This window comes from Peromyscus leucopus, chromosome 19 (genome assembly GCF_004664715.2).
Source record: "Peromyscus leucopus breed LL Stock chromosome 19, UCI_PerLeu_2.1, whole genome shotgun sequence".
Lineage (NCBI taxonomy): Eukaryota > Metazoa > Chordata > Mammalia > Rodentia > Cricetidae > Peromyscus > Peromyscus leucopus.
The window spans coordinates 81,548,558-81,567,231 of NC_051079.1; positions in this window are offsets into that span (position 1 = coordinate 81,548,558).

Consider the following 18,674-nt stretch of genomic DNA (forward strand, 5'->3'; position numbering starts at 1 on the left):
GTTATAAATATAAGACATGAAAGCGGGGGGGGGGGGGGACTTGAAGAGTATCTGGAAGAGCTGTGAGGAGCTGGGAGAGAATATGATCCAAATCCACTGTATGATGCAAGAGCTTTTCAAAGGACAAACAAAAAATGTATTTTGAAAGAGATGTATTTTTAAAAATCCTTGCCCACAGAATATAGGAGCATCTCGGCCAGAGAGAAAAACTCTGCTGTGAAGATACGGCTTTCTGGACATGACAGTGAATAAAACCCTCCGTCCTTGTAAGGCAGTGAACCAAACGGAGGACTCGTTATGACCAACATGGGGCTTTGAGCCTTGCTCTTGGTGGTCTGTTTCCATGGAGTCGGCCTCTTTAGTGGTTCATTCTGAGTGCCCCCCCCTCGTGTTCTGTAGCTCTGTGATGACATGGCTGACCCGATCCGGTTGGGAAAGGAGAAAATGCACTCCAGTGAGAAAAGTCTGCACTGACCAAAGCTGAGCAGGGAAAAAACAGGACACCCCCCAGGCAGCCGTGCTGGGAGAGGAGAGCCGAGGTTGAGCTGGGTGTTCCCCCCTGATTTACAGAATGGCAGGGTGTTACACTCTGTGGTGAGCTAGGAGAGGGTGGCCAGTGAGGAGGGCCGCTGACATTGAGTGACTCCTGACTCTGCAGATTATTTATTTTACATTTAAGCCTCTCATGTTTGCTAATTGCCATCTGGTAAAGTTAAAAGTCTACCTTAGGATTACATTTCAAAGTGTCACTCCTGGGTCCTTGAGAAAGACATAACTATAAAATTGTAAAGACCTTTTTTTAATGTCAAAGATATGAAGGAGAAATTTATAAACTTTTTATAAAGAAATTTCTCAAAATTACAAAGAACTAGATCCACGGAGAATCCTGTCTGAAGTATTAGTTGAGTTGAGGGAACTTGCCATTGTCCTACATGAATAAATCCATAGAGTGAATATTAAAGGGAATACTCGAAGTTTCACAAGAAAAGAGCTGTGTTAAAAAGAAAGTGAGCCTGAGACGGTCTGAGAAGATGATGAATGGGATCCAACATTAACCAGGTGCAGTTGTCGCTAAGTCAACCGTCTCAGGTAGGTGAGGCCCGGAGGGCTTGGACTCCAGAATGGCTCCTGTTACTGCTGTGCCTTTACATGTTTGCTGCTGCCATCTTTCTCTGGTATCTGGCATGGCATGGTGTGAATGGGTGTGAGGAGACCCCCATTGGCTTTAATGTAATGTGACTATCTCATGGAAACATGCCCTTCTACTGGGCATTTTTACCTGTGGATTATTATGAAGATGATTTCCTTTTAAGCTGCACTGTTTAACTGAAGTAATGGTTTTATTCAATAATAGTGTTAATTTAAATAGAATTTTGATGATTAAGGATTTGTAAACAATGTAGAAAGGGATTATGATAGAGGTTAGTTTTGTGGGAATATTAATAAAGGTAAAGTAGGATAAAGTGTCACTCCCACTCCTGATACAGTAAAGGCTTCAAAGGGTAGGAAGTAGGACCAAGGAGTGGCCAGACAGCTATGGCGTACGACTGTCTCTTGAGGAGACACACAGACTACGGCCTAGGTTATTGATTACGAAAAATCTTCAGTTCCAGGAGTTATCTCAAGTTCTTTTTGATGATAGGAAATGTGTTCATGAGTTTTGGTGTGCAACACAGATAAAACAAAACTTTAAGTAATGAGTTCATGTAACTAGAAAACAAAGAACTGGATAGATCTTTGGCTAAGATAATTGGACTGGACTCTGAAATATGAACAGTGAAAGAAGTAACCTGTTTTTCTGGAAATTATAAAAATAAAAACTACTGTCTATGTAAATGGTTATGGCTGAAAGGCCCCTGATCTATGAGATCTTCTTGGGGATAATTTGTTTTTCACCTGCAATCTGTAAAATGTTTAATCATGTAAGAGAAATGAGAAGCATGTTGTTTTTTACTTGTATTCATTGTAATCATCCACTTAAAAATGGAATGTAACCACATTGTAATTTTTATATTGCTTGAAAGATTCTGCAGGGAATTATAAGCTGTAAGAGAAAAATAAACACACAGAAGGGAACACCAGGATAGAAAAGAGCAGGAAAAGATAGAGTAGAAAAAGTTACAGAAAGAATAATAGAATGAAGAACTAAGCTTTGGCCCTCAGAAATGTCCTCATGTGTCTGTTTGGCTGTCCAGTACTCTGCCTACTCTCTATCTCCTTCCTTTTCAGTTTCTCTGATCTTCTGAAGGCTTACCAGTCATCAGCACCCTGGGTGAGATCCTGACATGCTGGAGGTGTGTGTGTGGGTGTGTGCACTCACGTTTCCCTTTTTTGCCAGCCCCAGAGAATTATTATACTCCCTCAGATAGAAAATTCCATTGTGTGATTAGTGGCTCTCCTTCCATTCCTGAGGGATGATCCTTACAGCAGTATTAATCACTCTTATTGTCACCTTAAAGGCAGAGGAAAAATCCACGTGCTGATGCCAAGGCCTGCTAGTCCTTTGTAAACTGGATAACCTGCAGAATTCCTGGGTTCCACAGAGAATCCAAGGAAGAATAAAGGGACAGTGTGAGGAGGTGGAGAGGAGAATAGCAAAAGGATGGGTGATATGAAGGGGGTCATGTGAAAAAAGGAAATATACTTTAGTCGGAGTGGGAAGGAAGTCATACAGAAGGTGAGGGAGGGAGCAGGGATATAACACTAAGGATATTCTAAAAAGTCTTAATGATCATATTATTATTTGCCTAATAATATGCCACATATAAGTGTAGGTGTGTACATACACATATATAGTTTAAAGAAAGTGACATCACTTGGGCTGACAATGCAGCCTCCAAGAGCAACAGACAATTTAACAAAAGCTCCACTACTAGGCATGAGAAATCACCTTTCCAGCTATTGTTAGGAGTGGTTCTAGAGATTACTAAAACATTGCAGGTTGTCGTTGCTTTAGTCCCTGGTTGCCTCCTGAGGCTGAAGAAGGTAAGACCCTCCTGGATAGAGAGACCACACACCTTAGACTCAGGACTCAGAGCATCCAAGCTGGACTCAATACGAAAAACCTATTCCCTGAGGACTAGTTTTCATAGTACCAGAAGGTGCTATGAAATACGCCAAGGGAGAAGCAACTGACAGTCTTACCAAAGACTGTGTCCCCCATTCTCAGCATTCTTCAGTTACCTGTAGCTCTTTGTGAGGGTTGAGGCCTCGTGAACTTCCTCCATCTACTTTGTTGACTGGTGTCTTCCTTGTTCAGCTCATGTTTAGGCAGCCATGTTGGTGAGACTTCATGGGTGTAGTTTCTAACACTCCTAGGAGACATAACATCAAAACAAATTTTCTGTCCCTCTGGATCTTTTGATCTTTCCACTTCCTATTCCACAAAGATCTCTGAGATCAGGAGGAGATGTCACTTCTGTGGTAGGGAAGGCTGGAGTGGATTCTTTTATCAGTCTCTCCAGACCAGCACGGTGGTGTTGGGCAGAACACCTGCTTATTTGTGTCCTGATTCTGGAGAAGATCTGCTTCTGAATCGATTCAGGATATTGGTAGAATAAAGTTACATTAAAGGGAAAACTAAGCTCCCCAAGACTTGTTAAAGACAGCAAAGCAGTCTCCTTTCAAGCAAGATTATCGAGACTTGGAGAAGGGATGAGAGATTGGAACCAACTCCAACCTCTGCACCAAAGATGGAAATTTACTTAAAGGATACATCCAGGACAAGGACCCCTGGCCTACCCAATGTGATAGCATTGTTGTTAACGTAAGTGTGGTGCCATTCAAGTGCAGTGAGGTCCTGAGTGTTGTAGTGTGGGGCCATTCAAGTGCAGTGAGACACTCAGTGTTGCAGTATTGTGCTATTTAAGGGCACAACTATTGTAGTGTGGTGCCATTTAAGTGCAATGCGGTACTGAGTGTTGAGAATTCACTAATGTGTGGTTTAAAAGAGTCTTTCATCCGCGGTGAGACAAACTCAGGCTCACAGTGCAGAAAGCTGAACAGCCTCACTACATTCCGGTCATGGGTGTGTCACGTGACCTAGCAGCATCCACTTCTGCTGTGAGTCAGCCCTCAGGAAGGCCCACCCCACACCCAGAGAATGTTCGCTGCTCTAGAGCTCTTGTGCTGAGTTGGGCTCACTGGAAAACACACAGCAGACCTCCATTGTAAAGGATGTAAACTTCCTGTAATGTTCCTGCTCAGCAGCATCTAGATTAGGATCGGACTGCATGGCCAAAGGTAGGAATCTTGGAAGGAAGTCTTCACAATTTTTCTAACCATACCTTTACCTCCAAAACTATAACAAGCCTAAAGTAGCGTGCACCAACATCAGAGTGTAAAAGTATATGACAGGAAAGCTGATGGTATGAGAAGGTGAAATGATTAAGTAGGCCATTGTGTTTTGAGACATGGGTCATCTTCCATAAGTAACTATGGGCTCAAAAAGGCCCAATAAGGTCCTTGACGGAGATGAAAATGTGGATTCTCTTTGTCTAACAGACATCCATGTGCAACTCCACCCAGGAAAAACTATTCTCTTCAAGCTTACATAGGATATTCGCAAAGACTGACCATGTTTGAACCATAAGATAAATCTTAAAAATAAATAATGATCTCATAAAATAGATTCTCAGGCAACAACAGCTTGTGCTGTAAATCAACATATAGCAGGAAGCTCTTGAAAACTCTGATACTTTAAAGCACCAAGATAAATTAAGTGGTATTTGAAACTAAATCAAAATGACAACAGAATCTACGAAGCTTGTAAGCTGTGTCCAGAAGGCACTGAAAGGATCAAATATACTGACCTCCACTGTGTGAGAAAAAAAAAAAATCTCTGCCTTGACAGTTTGAGCTTCTAACTTAGTGGGGTGGTAGATGAGGACAATAATGTTAATTCAGTTAACATTATTTATAATGTAGTTAATGTAATGAAAAAAATAATTGATAAATGAACAAATAAGTTAGTAAGATGATAAGGAAAAATCTACAATAGTGCACTTGACTAAAGACATCCACAAGAATGGGTAAACAGGTGGCCAGCAAGCAAAAGTTTAAACATCCAAGTGGCTTCACAGCAGATACTTCAAAAACACAAGAGAAATGATACTTTTTACAATTTATTCCAGAAACGGAGACAGATAGGAAGCCTTCTAACTTGATCCCTGGGTCATCATTACATAAAATGAAGCAAATACTGTCAATATGATAATGGAAAATACTGAACTATTATGCCTGAGTATAGACATAAAAATCCCACACATCAACAAATCAAACCCAACGTTGGACGCAAGTTGCCTTGGTAACAATGTGTTGTCACAGCATCAGGAAGGAAACAGATACAGCAATAAAACAAGAAATGAAGGAAAAAGATACAAATCGTCACTATTTACAGATCGCATAATTTTCTTTATAGAATATTACATGGACTTGACTAAAACGTCTAAAATGCCCTGCAACTAAAAATGCCTAGCGAGGCTTCAGGATGTAAGCCTGGTTTACAAAGCCACATCTCTGACTTGTTTCCTCACAAAAAAGCTATTGGAGTTTGAAATAGTAAAGAAACAACTCCATTTTCAATCACATGAAAATAACAATCTTATAAAATGTGTGTAATACCTCTATCAGCTGAGGAAGACAAAAAATCCTCATTAAAGAATTTTTTTAAGATCTAAAGAAATATAAAGACAGATCAGAGAATGGGGTGGAGAGATGTCAGACACTCTGAAACCCGGCAGCTTTGGTTTCTCAAGACTAGCTCACACAGAGATCATCCACAGAGCACACCCGAGCGATCACAAAGCAGCCTGGAAAGATCCACCTCGCATTTCTACAGAACTGACCCAGATGTGCGCTTTGCCTAAATGTAAAACTAAAATCCACAACATTCACCGGAGAAATGCAGAGAGCACTGAACTTTGTGAACTAACAAGAGCAGGGTCAATGTGTGGGTTAGGGAGTGAAGGCATTCCATGCCAGGCTCAAGATGCCAGACCCCAGGAAGAAAGGAGAACAACATCAGCACGTGGTTCTCTGACTGCCATACCCATGCCATACCCCACAGCAAGCAAACAAGTAAATGTAATGAAACACTCAAAATATAATCAATGAAACAAACAAACAAAAAAAAAACTGAATTGGATTTTATTCAAATTAAAATGGGTGGTCTGTGAAAAATACTAACAAGACAACTAAAATTGGAGGCACAGAATGGAGAAAGATGTTCATACACACACTTCTAAAAGTGACTTATCTGTGTGACATCCAGCGTTCTTTCAATAGCCAACCATAGCAGGACCACTTAGAGTGTGAATGCTGTAATGAATTCTTCATTGAACAGGATATCTAAAGAGCAAAATAGAAAATGAAAATATTTCAGCATGGTCATTAGGGAACCTCACATTTAAGAAATTAAGTGTAACTGGCACACAGTAGAGATGAAACAAAGATTAAAAATAAAAAATCCTCCCGATGTCAACTTCTGATGAGGACGCCCAGCTAGAAGGAGCATCATTTACTGCTGTGCAGAAGGAAACATCATGTAGGTGCTTCAGAAAACACCATGGAAGCTGGGCAGTGGTGGCACATGTCTTTAATACCAGCACTCGAGAGGCAGAGCCAGACGGATCTCTGTGAGTTTGAGGCCAGCCTGTTCTACAGAGAGAGATCCAGGACAGGCACCAAAACTACATAAAGAAACCCTGTCTTGAAAAAACAAAAAAAGACTTTGCTGGGCTGTGGTGGCTCACACCTTTAATCCCAGCACTTGGGAGGCAGAGGCAGGTGGATCTTTGTGAGTTCGAGGCCAGCCTGGGCTACAGAGTGAGTTCCAGTACAGTCTCCAAAGCCACACAGAGAAACCCTGTCTTGAAAAACAAAAAAAAAAAAAAGAAAAGAAAAGGAAAGGAAAGGAAGGAGGGAGGGAGGGAAGGAAGGAAGGGAAAGGATGGAAGGAAGGGAAGGAAGGAAAGAAGGAGAAAAAGAAAGAAAGGAAGGAAGGAAGGAAAGAAGGAAGGAAGGAAGGAAGGAAAGAAGGAAGGAAGGAAGGAAGGGAAGGAAAGAAAGAAAGAAAGAAAGAAAGAAAGAAAGAAAGAAAGAAAGAAAGAAAGAAAGAAAGAAAGAAAGAAAGAAAGAGAAAGAAAGAAAGAGAAAGAAAGAAAGAGAAAGAAAGAAAGAGAAAGAAAGAAAGAGAAAGAAAGAAAGAGAAAGAAAGAAAGAGAAAGAAAGAAAGAAAGAAAGAAACACCATGGGAACCACCTACGAAGATGAGTGTTCTCTTGCCTTACAAACAGGGAATGTGATCCCTAGGTAGTTACCCAGATGGTTGTAAAACTTACAGCCATGAAGAGCAGACACACATGAAGTGGTTTTGGTGGTGTTTACTTGTGGGCATTCACACTTGAAAGTGGTCCAGCCACCCTTCAGTAAACAGCAGAGTGAGGGCAATCCACCAAAGCTGTATTAGTCACCAACAAAGGTGTGAATTGATCTAATTCCACATCAGAAAAAGATGAAGTTACTCTGAACAGGGAATTCTCCCTAGGAATTCAGTATTGAGGGTCCCTTGCTTGTTGGGGAGGGGTGCCCTTTGCTTCAGCGGCATAGCCACAGGGAAGCTGCCCTTGACCCACCCAGTAACCTGTCTGCAATATTCAAGCAAGAAGCCATTTAAACTCTTCCAGCTGCTGAAAGTAGGTGGGGAGATGGGGAAAGGAGAGAAGAAAGAGGGGTGACTATTACTACATAGGAATTTTTAGGATGGTCAATTGTTGATATTCATAATGTCATCCTCATGGACTCATGGCCTTGGGTCTTTTTAAATGCTTATAAATATCTGAAACACCAACAGTGAAATGAGGCATCTGCAAAATGTTTGGAAGGATTGTTCTAAAGGCCCAGGATTCCTAAATTAAAGGGATCATGTGGCAGGACGATTTAGCCACATTACAAATGTATGAAACAATCTCACTGAAGGAGATAAGGGAAAAATTCCATCCCAGGCTAGTTTGAAGATAAGTGGAGTTCGTAAGAAAATGGGAAAAGAATTTGGACCGAGCCGCGCAGTGTCACTGACAAAGCTCCCTACTTGGGGTTATGGGTTAACAAGCAGGATACTGCCCTACATGTGTACGAGAACTGCGTAACTGGGTACATGGCTGGCAGAAGGTGGGAAAGGAGCAGGTAAGCAAGAAAGGAAGATGAGGTTTGTGTGTGCAGTGATGGATTAGTCCCCAAAGTATTGGTAAAAGTTCATATTTACCATGATGTAAAGCATGTGGTTGTACGTAGAAATATTTACACATATATTTTTATGTATGGGGGTTAGAGTACTCTGCCCACAGATGCTCAATGTAATACGTACCCCTTGCCATGCCAGTTGAGAACTAACTATAAATAGCCCAAGAAATACTTATTTTAGACTCTGGGGAAATGTCTGTTTCTGTGATTGTGACCAGAGACAGCCTTAACTTACAACAGCCTGTGATGCATAAGCAAAGGACATGCTCAAGATCAGTAAAAATGTAAACAAGTATCAGGGTGACAGGGAGATGTCAAAAAGAGGTAGACGCCAGTGTTAGATAATCTAATCAACAGAGTCAAGTGGAGTTAGATCATAGAGTACAGAATGAGATCAATATCCAAGAGTCCTTCCAGATAGAAATGGATAATTGAATAAGTATGCAAATGGAGAGGGGCAGGGTCAAATGGCCAATCTTTTCATGCACAATAATTTCAAGCAATCCATGTTCATGCTCCACCTCTAAGGCATCAAACACCACCCTCCTTACATGTGTACTCTACATTGTAACTGCTTTCCAAAGGATTCAATACTTAGAACGGAGGAGGAGTAGCTTACAGCAGAGAGACCTAACCAGCTTCCCTCCTTAAAAAAAACAGGTCAGTACCATGATGGGGAGCCATCTTGCTGGTACATACATTTGCTGTGAAGTAACAAAAAGGGAAACTCATCTCCACAGTCCCTTGTCCCAAATCCTAAAGACTGAACCTAATGATGGGAAAACATTGACAAATCACACTGATGATCAGTACTCCACAAAACACCTGAGTAGAACTCTTTAAAACTGGGATGCACCAAAGCCAAGACTAGCCTGAGAATTGGGATAGCTGGGCAGAGACAGAGGAGACAGGACTATGAACTGTAAGCCATCCTCCATTCTAATTAAGGAAAAGCCAGGGCATCAGCCAAGGGTGCACATGTGACTCCATACCAATCCAGCAGTGCTGATCCACTGCCCTCACTTGTGTTCAGTCCGAAAGGCGGGTTCCTATAATAGAAGAACCTGTATGGGAACTTTGTTCTTCACAAATGTTCTGTAAACCCAATTCCTAAATACATGCTACTTTTGATATTTACTCCTCTGAGAAGGAAAAAGATGAAGATAATTTAAGTTGGACTAAAAAACTATAGAATGGAATGGATAGGTTCATGACTCAACCATAGTATGTGATTTTACAGTGAAACCAAAGTAAGTTTAAATGGTAAAATGTGTGTGTGTGTTTTTTTAAAGTGGTAAGGTGACTTTAAAATGAAGTATCAGAGGGATAATATTTTATATCCTCTGCTTGGCTTATCCAAACCATCAAGACATAGAGACTGTTTATTTGTTAAAGTAAAAACTAATACAAGTGATGTATAGTGATCTTTGTTCATTTCTAGCTATGAAAGTACACTTCTAACTACTCTTTATGTTAAAGGAACATATAGATATGGTGCACAAAAGCATCACTGTCCACAGGACCACTGTCACTTGTGGTCCCCTTCATCATCACCATCACTGCAGAGACTTTGTCACCAGCACACCTCTCAGGGAGTTGGTTGTTCAGTCTTCCACCACTGTGACAAGGTTTCTGAAAAACTCGACGTGAAAAGAGCATGTATTTATTTCAGGCTCATGGGCTCAGAGGGTCCAGTCCATGGTTGTGGCTCCATTGCGTTGAAGCCTGTCAGGAAGTGTATGGCATGGAAAGCTGCTGGTCTTATGTAAAACAAAGGCAGAGAGAAGGAGCGGATATTCCCTCAAAGCCAATGACCTCACTTCCTTCCACTTAGCCCCACCTCCTAAAAGTTTACTACCTTCAAACACTACCTGAGGCTGGTGACCAGACTGTTAGCATGTGAGCTTTGGGGGAATACTGGAGATCCAAACCACAACAAGGGATTTATATGATTACTATGCACTTCAAACATCACATCAGGTGTGTATCATGAAGGAAGCCAGGAGAGCAGGAGGCTTCCTGCTTTTCTAGGCAGTACAGTAAGTGCTGGATCTGGAAGCATCCTCCTCAAGCCAGTGCAAGAGTACCAGATGATGAAGCCCACTAAGAAGTTCTGCCTTCTGTGGGCAGCCTGACCCCAGGGGGACAACATCTAACCTCTAGGGAATGTAAAGGTCTGGCCCTGCTTTTCTCTACGATGGTCAACTAGAAAGGTCACATTCTATCTTCATGCTGTGGCAGGCAGCAAGTCCAGAAGAGAACCAAGTACCAGAGAACCAGACAACCTCCGTGGCATCTTAACATACTCTCATATACTCAGTGCTGCAGTGCTCAGCAGGAGACAGGACAGAATCATGCTGTGGCTGTGGCTCCCAAGGAGCCAGACCCGTCGCTCAAAAAAACATATGTCTAACAGCTGGGGGAATGTGTTAGTTCAAAGGAAATAATAAAAGGCAGGGGGGGGAGAGTGAATGTGCTGCACCAGTTATTTACGTATAACATATGTTAAATAACTCTAATGTGTTTGTTTTCATGTTTTGTAACTAGGAAATTTTACCTTATCTACAAAAAAGGAGAAGACAGCCAAGTCACAACATGTCTCGCTTCTTTCTAAATAAGTCATTTATGAGTGTGGGTGTAATGCTGACTCTGACTGTATTAGCAGCAAATCCTGGCTACTTAAAACCAGGAAAATAGCTTCCAGACGTGTAATAGTTAGCAGACAGCTTCTACTTGAAATGACTCCGAGCAATGCCTGTTATCCCACGTGTAGGGCCCAGCCAGATGAGCATGCTCTTTTCGGATTGACAGACATCTTGAGGAAGTTGGTCTCAACACTCATAATCCAAAAAGGCTGCCAATCCTAAAACAAACAAACAAACAAACAAACAAACAAACAAAAAACTATCTTCTACCCAGACCCAAGAAACTAGTCAAAAAGGTCATGTTTTTCCAAAATGAGATCCTCTAAAAAAGAAAGGTTTCAAGTTTGGAATAAGGAAACACATGATAGGTCTACACTAATCATCACATCTATATAAATCTCATACCCCAAAGTAGCGTATGTTAGTTGATAGTCTTGTGATATAATAATCTGTATGACCTAGGACATTCAGCCATGATATCAGTATTCCCAATACACTAGAATCCAGTTCTACTGATTTCTATATTCTCCTCTACATGATACCTCCAAAACTGGAATGGAATTCAACCTAGTTGAAATCTTCATAGTATTTAGAGGGCATTTAGAAGCAATATTTGAAGGAAGAAGACTTGCCACATAACAAAGAAGCATCATGATTTGATGGCCTCCAGGAAGCATTTTCTCTCACCCTAACCCAGTGGAAAGTCCTTTTACCTGAGCTGTATTTGGGATAGAGGAGGAGGGGACAGGCGGAGTAGCTTCCTAGAGTAGGTGTAAAATTTTGAAATAGATGCAAAATAACTTGAAAAATGAGCAAAAGTTCTAAATGAGAGGACACACTGTCTGGAGGACAGAACCGTGACCATCACTGGTGTCTGCTGAATTCTGGGTCTTGTGCCATATGAGAGAGACAGTCACAATTTCTGACTGGTAAATAAATAAAAAAAAAAAAACAGAGCCCCCTTCCCCAACACATGTAAGAGCCCTATGCTCAAGGTCAACCAAAGGTGGAAGCAGAAAGTCTGTTGTGCCCAGAGAAGGACAAGAGTGCTTCACGCAGCGATGCTCTGCCCCAGCATCCCGGCTGGGCTCTGAGGACGCTGCAGGCAGAACAGAATGGCTTATTCACATTGGCCTTGCTGTAGCCCTGCACCCCAGACTGCCAAATGATAAATATTTGTTAGATGAATGCTGTCTAGGTTGTAACTGTTTGACCCAGGCAATGTCATGATCAAATGGGTGTTTGGGGAGCATTAGTCTGATAGACTGCAGGTTAGTTGGACCAGAAGTGTGGGAGTGGAGATGAGAAATGTCTTCGGGGACTACTATAGTGGACTGGTGTGATGACATCTCAGGCAGCCTCCGAGAGCTTAACTCTCCTGTTTCCACTGCATAGAACACAGCTTGGGAAAACGACTCAGCCTACCATGTTTCCCAGCTTTTCACCTGTTTCCACGTACAACTTTCAATTTTTCTGTACAGTGTTGGAAGCTTTTCTGACTCTGTGCTAGGGTCCCTCTGTGGTGAGAAACTACTGGTGATGTATTCGTTCTAGAGATCCTACCACTTAACCCTAGATCACATCAGTGCAGAATTCACTTATTTCTTAGATAGTTTCAAAGGAGTCTCCTGGCAAATCTACACATCTGATGTCCAGCACTGTGTCCAGACTCACGGAACACTTGATGAACTTAGTTATTTCTACTTGAGGCCTGAGGGTTTGGAGGGAGGAAAGGGAAGGCAGAAATGTTGTAGTTGTGTTATGATCTCAAAAGTTATACAAAGGAGAAACACATCTGCATTCATTTACTGAAAATGTATTTCCATGTGTCTACTATATGCTGTGCATTCTCCTTCATTCTAGAAACAACATGTGATGGTTGCTGTTTAGTGACCTTCAGTTCATCATTTACCATTTTACTTAAGAAGAAACCTTCCCACATGTCCTGGGAATTCCAGGGAACACTGACTCTCCCCTCTGCTCCTCCTCAGTCCCCTCTTGTGCCTTTCTCTTTGGGTTAGTTTGAATGTAATTGCCCCCATAAACTCACGGGGCGTGGCACTATTAGGTGTGGCTTAGTTGGAGTGGATCTGGCTCTGTGAGAGGAAGTGTGTCACTGTGAGGGCAGGCTTTGAGGTTTTCTATTCTCAGGACACCACCCAGTGTCTCAGTTGACTTCCTGTTTTCTGCAAGATGTAGGGCTCTTCAGCTACTCCTCCAACACCACATCTACCTGCATGTCTCCATGCTCCCCACCATGATGATAATGGACTGAACCTCTGAAACTGTAAGCGAGACCCCTCAAATAAACAGTTTCCTTATAAAAGTTGCTGTGGTCATGGTGTCTCTTCACAGTAATAAAACCCTTCACTAAGACACTCCTGAACCCCATTTTCCGGTTGTCCTAGAAGACACATGTAAACTCACATGTTCTGTATTCCACTTTGACCGTCTGTCCTCTGGTACCACCAGGTCCTGGAGCAGTGGCCACCTCCTCCATTGTCTCCCAGCTGCTCATCTCTCCACATTCACCTTAGACATCAAACCCTCCTCCAGCTGCCAGTGTGTGGCTCCTTCCTCTGTCATAACATTTGCAATAGTGCTGTATAATTGGCCTTGGGGACTGGATTTTGTTGTTCATCCCTGGAGATGCATTGACTTGAGGAGGAGGAGGAGGAGGATTGTTTGATGTATGTGTGCAAGGGGGAAAAAAGGAGGGAGGAAAGGAAGTAACTCCCATCTCATAACTGTCCTGTGACACAGTCCTTGAAAGTCGCTTCTGTCCATATTTCATTGACAACCAGACATGAAGTGCTGAGTGCCTGACCTCAGTTGATCGCAGTAACAACACCACAAGACCATCCATCAAGGGATTGGCATGAAAGGACTCAACAACAGTGCCAACAACAAAATCAATGACCGATTTCTGGGTCCGAATAACTGATCAGGCACAGAAGAGGAGAAGCCCTTTATTCCCACAGACAATTGTCGTTCATTGAGTGAGAATTGGAGACTCGGGTTTTCATTTATAAATCACAGTATCCAAAACAGCCTAGAATATACATTCATTTAAAATAACATATTAAAATAATTTCTGTAGCTAATTCCTCTCACTAAACAGAGCCCTTGGGATGCTCACCTTCAGAATCAAGGCTGACTTCATAATCAGAATTTAAGTTTTTTTCAGAAGTATTTTAAGGTCTTAAGTTATATAAAAATGTAAGTTTAAAAATGAAGCAAACATGAAAAAATATTAAGTATTGAGGTAGTTTAGTGTTCCACGAGAGTAATAGAGGTAGAGGAAGCCTGTGGGGTCATACTCTCAGGATGTAAACTAAGAGCTTCAGGAAATATAAGCACCATGGGAGATGTCAGATTTGCTGAGGTTTTCTTAGGGGAAATCTCCTGTCTGATTAAGAGTCCACAATCCTCAGAGGAACTGTGAGGTGCATGCATTTGTTCAGAACTGGACAAGGGGACATTTGATTAAGGAAAGGGAGGTGGCCTCCAGCCAGAGACACATGGACAATTACCTTCAACTCTTCTTGGCTTGTGTCAGTGATTATCAATAATGGAGCACTCTCAACAGAGAACAACCTCAGGAGCTCAAGCAGATTTGTATCTTGTTTGAAAATTCTTGTTCAAATCCTAGTTTATAGGACAATACTGTAAGAGCTTCATCTGAAGTCTGTACACAGCTTCCTTTCTTTATGGGGTAATGGTACTTGCTAACTTCTGCTTCCTGTATCTGTAATGCACTTATCCCATCAGTAAGCTGGCGTACATTTCTGAAGCTCACATTGACTTACAACAGAGGCTGTAACTGTACAAAGTCTTGGGGGACCACTTTTCTATTGTTTTGTCTGGACTAGTTGCATTTGCCTCTACTACTATTTATAATATTTTTATTATTGAAGTGTCTTTGAGTTTATAATGCTTTCAAATACATCATATTCACTGGCCTAAGGATTTGGCACAGTTGTTAGACATAGGGAACCATCTGGGGAATGTAGATTTACAAGTCTATCATTAAGCTATCAACGAACAGTCACTGGGTAGCTACTGCAAGCCAATCACTGCATTGAATATGTGTGGGAAGTTGGAGAAGGAAAAAAATAATACCACAATGACAGGTGCTTCAAATAACTTCAAAATGGGGGATAAAATGAACACACGTGAATACTCAAGAATCAAGAAATGTTATCCTTAATTTCTGTCATTCTTTTCATACACACATTTTCTTCAGATAGGGTGGCAATCCAGATCTCCAGCACAGTTCCACTAGCAATTGGCAGTTGTGGTGATATATTGTGTGCTGTGGATATCACTCTATATAAATAAAACACTGATGGCCAGTGACCAGGCAGGAAGTATAGGCGGGACAAAGAGAGAAGAGGATTGGGAAAACAGGAAGAAGGGGGAGAGACACTGCAGCCACCAGGAGAGGCAACCTAAAAAGACGCCGGTAAGCCACCAGCCACGTGGCAAAGTATAGATTTATAAAAATGGGTTAATTTAAGGTAAAAGAACAGTTAGCAGGAAGCCTGCCACGGCCATACAGTTTATAAGTGATATAAGCGTCTGAGTGATTATTTTATAAGTGGATTGTGGGACTGCGGGGCTTGGGGAACCTGGAGAGAAGCCCTCCAGCAACAAATGGCGCCCAACGGCTCGAGTTTCCACCTTAAACTTGAGAATATTTAATAACCAATTCTAAACAGAGCCAAAACCAGGTTCCTGCTTCTTGTCTCATACGGGCAGCTAGACGCCGCAAAACGCAGGTTTGAACACTGGCAGGTTCCTGCATGTGCGTTTGACTCGCAGTATGGCGGAAATGAGGCGTCTGCCAGCGACACAGTAAGCTGTGTGGTAGATTTAGTCTTTACTAGTATTTAAAAAAAAAAAAAAGAGGTTTCTGGGCTACACACTGCTTTGATAAAAGCTTAGACCCACTATTTCTGAGACTTGATGACTCCCAGAGCTGGCGGAAAACATAGCACTGCCATGTTGGGAAGCTGAAATGGGCGGAGCCAGCAGCCACAGCGCGTTTCAGGCTTAAAAGGCTACAGTTTAAAGCAATAAGTTCGCAGTAAGACTGATTCAGATAAAATAGTTTATAATGCATGTAAAAATGTACATAGGCTTAAAAGAAAAAAATATATACCGTTATATAAACAAATAGTATCTAAAAATAAAGTGTTTTTTTAAAAAAAAAAACAGTGAAGGTAATAAGCCATGTAAAGATGGCTATCACACATAAAATCTGGATTATGTTGTCTTTGATATTCGTAACTGAAGAAAAACATTTGATTACAAAAGCTGTTGAGTTATGCCAAAATGTATATTTTAAAGGTACCTTGACTTCAAAATTTGGATTTAAGGATATGTTGCTTTGGAAAAGAGGTTTTGCTTTTGTTTTCACAGAAAGCCAGAGGCTGTGGATTTGTTCCAGATTAAGATACATCAGGTTTCACCAGCCAAGACCCCCTGAAAGGTCTCCGATGACACCATGGCCCAGATGATCTAACATCCAGAACGGCTTCAAGGCAACTGGCTCCCACAATACAGCCTCACGGACTACCCCATAGGCCTAAAATTTTCTTTGCGTCCCCATAAGATACAGCACCCCCATCCAGCAGGAAGTAGTAAGAGATGCTACGCCCAAATTCCCAAATATACCAAGCTGGCTTTAGAGGTGGAATTGGCTCACTCCCCCTCTAAACCCAGACATATTGCTTTAAAAAAAAAAATGGTTAAGAGATTCTTGTGTCCCAAATCAGAAGAGCCCTCTGGTGTGGGACAGAGAAAAACCAATATTTTTATTTAAAACAGGTTGATTATAAATGTGACCTCTTTCTAAAAAAGAAAAGGGGATATGATATGGATATATAGGATATGGAGATGATAAGATAAAAGGGTAGATTAATGAACCTACTTTTTTTTTTTTTTTTTTTTTTTTTTTGGTTTTTCGAGACAGGGTTTCTCTGTGTAGCTTTGCGCCTTTTCCTGGAACTCACTTGGTAGTCCAGGCTGGCCTCGAACTCACAGAGATCCGCCTGGCTCTGCCTCCCAAGTGCTGGGATTAAAGGCGTGCGCCACCACCGCCCGGCTAATGAACCTACTTTTAAAGAACAACTTGTTTAAAATGTTTTACATTGGTATAAATTTTAGTTTATTGATACAAACTTGAATTTAATTTTGTTATACTGTATATATATATACATATATATATACATATATATATATTTCTATTCTTTTTTGAGGTATTATGTTTATATAACTCATTTAAAATTGTAATGGATAATTAAAAATAGATTAATAATTAGTCATCTATGATAATCATATCTGTAGCCATGTTAGTTAAGTCTTCTAGGTATACATAGATATATTTCAGATAGATAGGTAATCTTCAAACACTTCATAGACCTGGAGAATATGGCATTTAAATAATTTAGAATTCTGTTAACATGAGACACAATTGCTCCTGGCTGCACCAATTGATCCTGAGAGAATGTTGGGCTTCTAAGACATTTCCATTTGAAAGTTTGTCTTTTGGCACAAAATGGCCTACTGGGCAAAGAACTGCCCTTGCCTTGAGGCTGACAGTACAAATGCAATGCTCTCCTTTCTGGACAAGCGGGACACAAGGAAAGTGACCACTGTACTCTGCCAAGACAGGGTAAGATGGTCTTTCAAAAATCCTGCTTCTAAAAATGGTCTGTCAGATACTCTAGGCCTGTAGCCAATTTAAATGCACCAACAATGCTGAGAAACATTATTAGGTGACTGTCCAGGCTGCCATCTGTCTTGGTCTACTCTTGCAAGATTCCCGAAAGTTGCTTGCATCCGTCTACCATTTCTCAGGTACCATTATGTTCCTTCTCAGGTCTTTGATGTGGTTGAAGACTAGATAGTCGTAATTTCCTCAGTTATGATAAAAGATAAGTTAGCTATAAAACCTTAAACTGACAAATATAAGATAGATAGGACATCTTCTTTAATATTGTAACTATAATTCTTGCTCGGTAATTGTTTTGTTATATGTAATTTTACCATGTTAAAGTTAAAACCTTCCTTTTAAAAAAAGAAGAAAGGGGAAGTGCTGTGGATATCACTCTATATAAATAAAACACTGATGGCCAGTGAACGGGCAGGAAGTATAGGCGGGACAAAGAGAGAGGAGGATGGGGAAAACAGGAAGAAGGAGGAGAGACACTGCAGCCACCAGGAGAGGCAACCTAAAAAGACGCAGGTAAGCCACCAGCCACATGGCAAAGTATAGATTTATAAAAATGGGTTAATTTAAGGTAAAAGAACAGTTAGCAGGAAGCCTGCCACGGCCATACAGTTTATAAGTGATATAAGCGTCTGAGTGATTATTTTATAAGTGGATTGTGGGACTGCGGGGCTTGGGGAACCTGAAGAGAAGCCCTCCAGCAACAATTGTGCACCTCAATATATTATTTACCCTAACAAAGCTTGCCTGAGGATCAGAGGACAGAGCCAGCTACTAGATTAGACATAGAGGCCAGACAATGATGGCACACACCTTTAATCTTATCACTTGGGAGGCAGAGATCTGTCTGGATTTCTGTGAGTTCAAGGCCACACTAAGAACAGAGCCAGGCAGTGGTGGCACACACCTTTAATCCCAGCACTTGAGATCTCATGCCTTTGCTTGGGAAGCACACACGCCTTTAATCCCAGGAAGTGACATGGCTGGGTAGAGAACGGTATATAAGGTGTGAGGAGACAGGAACTAAGCAGCAGTTCAACTGAGACCCTCAG